Source organism: Crassostrea angulata, chromosome 3 (assembly GCF_025612915.1).
Source record: "Crassostrea angulata isolate pt1a10 chromosome 3, ASM2561291v2, whole genome shotgun sequence".
Classification (NCBI taxonomy): Eukaryota; Metazoa; Mollusca; class Bivalvia; order Ostreida; family Ostreidae; genus Magallana; species Magallana angulata.
This window is the reverse complement of record NC_069113.1, coordinates 33914735-33921763: the sequence shown is the minus strand read 5'-3', so window position 1 is coordinate 33921763 and position 7029 is coordinate 33914735.

Sequence of the window (7029 nt, the reverse complement as noted above, 5' to 3'; positions counted from 1 at the left end):
GTCCTTTCGGATTTGATACAAATGAAATTACAGCGCGAGAACTTGCTAATATGTCTGATTAATCAATGTCTCCCATATTGAATGCTTTTAGAGCGATCCTAATGTAGGAAATGTAGAGCGAGTCAAAATGGTGGGGTGTTAGCGGTTTGCGATGAAAATCAGTCTTCTTGCTGACAATTTCTTAATTACTTTATCACCGTGTATGAATACAAAACGTAAAATAGCTAAAAGTTATTCATCACTGTCATACTCCATTGGAACCAGATATTCTAGTGTCCGAGACCAGATACAGTTAGGTTTGCACTTAAAACAAAACAAAGTTCTACTGATTAAGCTAAGGCTTGAACGATGATCTTAGTATACTGTATTCTGAAGACGCGCTTCATGGAAACGAATCGTAACTGTGATCTATGACTCAAGATGACAAGATAACACATAAAGATAAAATGAAATCTTTGTAGTAGGTAAGTGACGTTTCTTATCCTTTTCATCAGCGATCCAAAAGACTTGAATTCCGATACAAAATAACGTTTCTACCACAGAGTCCTTTATGCGCAGCTTTCTGACAATAATATTTTTTTCAAACTTGCTCTGATGGTAGAATTACAATTCTTGAAACCGTGTTGTATTACACAACAATAAAATAGCCTTTGTAAGGAAATTGCTCCTCAAGCGATGGCACGCTGTAAATATGCTTGATCCCCATTTTAGATATTTGTTTCTGAGATTTACGTTTTGTGTAATACAATCCGCTTTTTCAAGAGAGGATTTTCTTGCTGATGCTAATCTTGTCCGTTTTCGTATTAAGAAGTTCCGTTCGGTAACTTGCTTATGAACAAGCTTCCATATTTAGACCGGAGAATCTACCATATCCTATTATATACTCGACTACAGTGCAAATGCTTTAGAAAATAATTAGTTTATATTGATTTTAAACCCAAATCTCTAAATCAGCTGCCAATGTCATGTAGAGGACACGAGTACACCATCTTGTATTTTTTAAGTGTTTTGGTAAGAGTAAAAGAAAGCATTGTTGAGATCAGCCTTCATTCATATAATGGCTAAACACTAAACTCTATGGGTTATCATTTTGTCATTAAAAGAAAACGGCGAAGAAAAATAAAACGAGCATGAATTATTATTACCAAACTCATCATTTACTTCTTTAAAAAAAATTCCATTTTATGATTTATTTTTTGTCATAATGAAATAAAATGCATCTGCAGTTGCGTTGGTTTCAACAGGTAGAATGCACAAGAGTAATTTTACATTTGTATGGTATCGTGGAGTTTACAAACTCATTTGCAATAAATATGTGCAAGGGGCGGCATGCAGCGATCTATTTGGTATAGACAAAAATTATTTGCTCTATTTTGAGGTAAATTGTAATCGATTGCTTTACATACATGTAACCTAAGTACATTAAAAGTACACAACAAGTACCTGTATAGAATACTAAATGTACCTTTGATAGGTCATTATTCCTCGCAATTGATCACACTTTTTTTCCTATAAAAATCCCTTTGCTAAGAGTACATCACAATTTTGCACGCACCAATTTCAATTATATTATTCAACAAACAGAGAATTAGCAAGTAGAAAACGGGGGATTTGCAAATATGAGTGAGGATTAATTAGTGACCAAATTCGTTCTTGTTTAAAGGGTTGATTAGTTGGATGAACAGCTAGACAGTAAATTACTTTTGACAAATCTTAAGTGATAGGACAATTTAGATAGGAATTGGTTTCTACTGATTGAATCAACTAACGTTTCCATCCAGAAAATTGTTTTTGGGCTCTCAATCACATTTACCATGCAAGAAATAGTTTAGCACTCTGGTTTGTTATGGTACTTTTTGTCGCCCTGAACATTATTTTTGTCCATAGCATGTACATATTGTTATTTATTCGCAAATTCTATCAATGACGGCAACGTATGCACAAAGAAGTTTTTTTTTATTCAGCAGAGCTGACGATAAATATGCACGTAAACGATCGGCACATTCTTGTGTTCTGCAAAAATAAATCATTTGAACAACAGGTAAACGAGTGAATAATAACAATTGAAATCATTGGAAAAACATTTTTTTTTTAATCTTTGAGTCCCTAGTAGCTTAACATAATTTTTTCTTTAAAAATTCTCCCTTTTAAAAATTACTAGTATGTAATGTGTATATAATGCTCAGTACCGCCTCGCTCCTATCAGCCCTAGCTCAATTGGTGGACGTTGATTGTTGAGAGGTCTCAAGATCGAAAACACTTGTGGCCATTCAAATGCATATGAGAATATATGTAAGTACACGAAGAAAAGAGAGAGAGAGAGAGAGAGAGAGAGAGAGAGAGAGAGAGCATTAGCATTAATTCTTGATGTTTATGGATTTTCCTTTTTAATAGATTACATATAGTCTACCAACGTCGCTGCCTTGCTGGAGTATTGTGAGTCCAAAAGGCAAGTTGGTTGACTTTTAATAATCATCTGATCTTAAGATCCAAAAAACCCCAACTTTTATCAGTATCATTTGAGCTAAATGATTCCGGCGACAATTAGGGCTGAAAAAAAACCCCAAATATGCCGGCGACAGTATGTACAGAAAGATAACATTAAAAGTGGTAAAAGAGTTTCTTTCTATATATATTCCATATTCATATTGTTTCTGGTAAACATATGTCAAGTCAATAGAAGTCATTTGTTATTTGCGTAACGCTATTTTAAAAGCAATCAGTATTCCGTGACCTTTGGATAATTTTTTTAAGGTTTGGAATCAGTTGCTTTTACTTAAATTTTTGTTAATATGAATAAAAAAGAAATAAGTATAATAGCTTTGTACTCTTCTGTGAAGAGTCTAGTTCATGGAAATTCTATAATATGTAAGAAAAAGATTGGCGTGGTTTCTCTTTAAGGTACAACTATCCGAGCGTTGTGCTTGTACTTGTGTCTAAGCTTATATATTAAATTGTATAATTCGAACGCTACCGGCATAAAATCATAAAACCAGAAACAATTTGACGTTTACATTTTGGGTTCAACTCGTTCAGTCCTCCTGAAAAACGAATGTTTTTAACTAGATAAAACGCCAGCAGATACTGGTGCATGTATTTACTAAAGAAGAACTTTTTTTTTTTTAAATAATAATATTTTGCAAGACAGTTTAGAATATATTTTCGAGAGGCATACATGGTTCAGAAATCTGCAAAAACAGTTTTTTAAATGTGTACTTCATATGTAATGAAAATGGTCACCTTGATCGTGAATTTCAAAACATAGTTGATATTCAAACCCTTGCCAAGGCAAAGAAAAAAACCCCTGCATCTAAATTGTTGTTTAAGACCAATGATTTCATTTTTTATTCTGTAACTAGCGATTTTCATTAATAAACAATATAATATCGATTCTACCTGTAGTTATCTCATATTGATTTTTATTTTCAAACAGCCAGATATATTTGTTCAACAGTCACTGGTAGCATGGCTTCAATTTTCATATAACATTCAACGGAAATTGATTCCAGCAATTATTTGATTGATCAAACATTTTCTGAACTTGTCACTGCTACCGAATTAATTTTTGGTTGTTATACGTAAAACGAAAAAAATTAGTCCTATGGGAATTTCTTAAAAGGCTCAGAAACTGAATACACAAATGAAGCTTTCTGAAGTTAGTATACTAGGAAGGGATTGCCTTGTGTTTGTTTTTTTTCCCTAGCCTTAAATGACATTGCTGTGTAATTCATAAACTATTTTTAAGTATTTTTAAAACCAAGCTTCACAATCATTTGTGTAATGCCATAGCATTTGAAATTATGAATAGTTTTCGATATTTACAATTGCAAAGTTATCTTTTTAATCTATGATTTTAAAACAAATACAAGAAAGTCTGAAACTCATGTTAGCTAAAAGATACTTTATTACTTAATAAAAAAATTGAAACCATGGATAGCATCGTTCATGTGAGTGCAGTGAGGTCTTAATGAGTTTAACGAATACTAAAGACCAATAAAAAGCTATACCAAACATGAGAGCTTCCACTTGTATGCCTCCAAAATAATATAATATAATGTTCATGATTTTCCGTATAAAACCCGGCCACTACATCCCTCATGTGGTCTATTATTGGCATATGGATCTTTTATTTACAGTGAATCATTACGCATACAAAAATACCCACAACAATACCCACAAATGTTTACGAGAGTTTTATTACAGGAAATTTTTCAGATTTCGTATTATATTTTGATATGGTGAGTTTAGAGCCCCTCAAGGGGCCAAGTCAATGAACCAGAGCTCACAATACGAACTAGTTTGAATATGCATAATATTGAAATGAATCAAAATGCATAAAATACATCAAATTATTCCCAGGTATTTCTTGAGCAGTTTTGGACTCTTCCTATGTCTTCAAAATTAGACCCACATTACTCGTATGTAAAGATGCGTTCGTGCAGATATATAGAACTGTAGTCTTCTAGTTTTATATGAAGATATGATTAATAATGTCATATTATTCTGAATTCCAGCGTAAACATTCTCTCGCTCCTTAGGTCCGTTGTTTTTTTGTATACTTTATCAAGATTTTGCATAAAATGCACTTAGCAAAGTATATGTTTGTAGTTCGTAGCCATAGTTATATTAAAAGATTCAGTCAAAACAATATTTTCAAAGCAATAAAGTTTCCTGATCATGAGGGCTCGATGACTGGACAAGGGTCGTAGTTTGACGAAAATACATAAAGATGCTCATAAAATGTGGTGCAGCAATTCTAATGAAGAAAAATATGAAACGCGTTAACATTTTTTTAGGAATTATCTATTTAAAAAAATGATTATTATAACATGAACAGAGGATGTGTCCCTTCAAATTAAACGTATGTGAACCTTTTTTAATCAGTGGAGGATGCCCAGTGCCAATCATCGAATCTAAATATGTTCCAATATGGCTAGCTTTGCAACATATTTCAGGTCCAATTTTCTTTACAGTCAACTGCAATTTTCAAGTTTAATTGAGAAAAAAAAAATGTTTGTTCTTAATTTAACATTTTAACTTGAATTTGCAAACTAGAAAGATATACTTACTTCATTAATACTTTAATATTTAAGATTTGTTTCATTATAAACCTGTTGACGAAACTTACAACATAAAAATCACATTTTTGCTCATTGCGAAACAAAACATGACGTATATATGATTAATACTATGATAGTAGGCGTCGAAATGACATCAGTGCAAATGGTATCTATACGATGAAAAATGTTACTGGACATAGTTTGTGATCAGTAAACTATAAGTTCAATGTACTACTAGACAATGTTTTCGAGGGGTGTCTATAGTAAAAGTAATTACTTTTTATCAAGTACATTCACACTAAGGATCAAACTGTTCAACATGCAATGGTACATCCTTACCTCAACATCAAAGCCCATGGCATTCAAGCCAACTATATCTTGGTAATTAAAGGTCGAATTAAGTTGCAAAAGGACATCTGTACTTGAAGAACTATTGATTTTGAAGAAAAAACATTCTATCTAATTTCTTTCGTCCATGTTCCGTAAATATTTCTCAAATCTACATGTACAAAGCAACGAATCCAAAAAAGGGTCAAGTCTTCATTTTATCAAAAGAATACACTTATTACACACAGTGCCTTGCCTTCTTTGCACTAATTACTTGGTCTTAAAGGACTGTCTTGGAGTATTCAAATGAATGCATCATTATAACCATAGAATTATGATCGGATCCAACCAAAACGCGACAGAAAGACAAATACATAACTCTTCTTTATTCATGTATTGTGCAGTTAAAATTAAGAAAAACGTCAATATCTGTCATGATTTTTTTTTTCAAAATGGTATTGATTAAACATTAAGTTGATACTTTTAGCGTATATATGAGTTATTTTAAACAATGGGTTTGTTATCTTACAACTTCACAGCGTGAAACTTTATCTAACGGATGTTTGGGAGAGTCGTATCAAAAGCGTGATTAAATGCATAGAGATCAATGGCGGTTGACCAGGTCTGGCAAAAATAGTATTCGTTTTACATGTTTTGTCCTGAAGCTATAACTATTGGAAGGAAACACATTTATCAGTTAGCTAAAAACTAGCGAGATTTCTTTTCAAAAATTTTACAATCAGCAAATTAACCGTAAAAAATAGATAGAGATAGGAAAATGGTCTCCATTTAAAACGCCATGAACGTAAAAGCACATTTCACATTCATGTTAATATTTCTTTGATAGAAACCTAATTTTTAACAGTTTTTGCGTTTAGTTAAAAGTTTTATTTGATATTTCGTTTTTCTTTAATGTTTTATTAATGAATTGATGTCACTTAAGTTTTTTTAAATCATTAATGTAAAAACTGATGAAAAAAATTAAATGTGCTGTGGGTTTTGTTTGTTTTTTTTTTTGTTTTTTTTTTTTGGGGGGGGGTAAATTTAAATTTACAAAACAGAAAAATATACTTTATCTGTTCATAAGTGTAAAATTTGAAAAAAAATACTTTGAATGATTTTTGGGGGAAACAAATTGTACTGAATTCAAATTTACAAAAAGGACGAATTTTAAAAAGCCGACGAAATTTAATGATAAAAAAGATCAACATCTATAAACAGATTTAATCTTTTAATTCTATTTTTAAAAAACTTTAACCGTGTAAATGATGCTAGGTTTGGGGGGTTTTTTTGTGTCCACACACTTACAATCCCTCTTGTAGGGAAGCAATGGCAAATTTTGTTGTTGTAGGAAACCCACAACCAAATTATGCATTCAGTTTCGATAAATATATTGGCTGTGATAAACTAGACATTACATAAAAAGCTTAATTTTAATTTCATATTTAGTCTTCTTTTTTTTTCTTTTTTTTTTTTATTTGCGATTCTAGCTGGTCATTTATCATTAGTTAATATCATGTTTTTGGCTTGTATATATTCTGTTAGTCTTGAAAATAAATCATTCTTCCTGGTGTTAAAAAAGATTAATTTTTGGTACAGAATTAATCAGCTCCTCAAAAAGGAATATGATGAGGCATTGAGC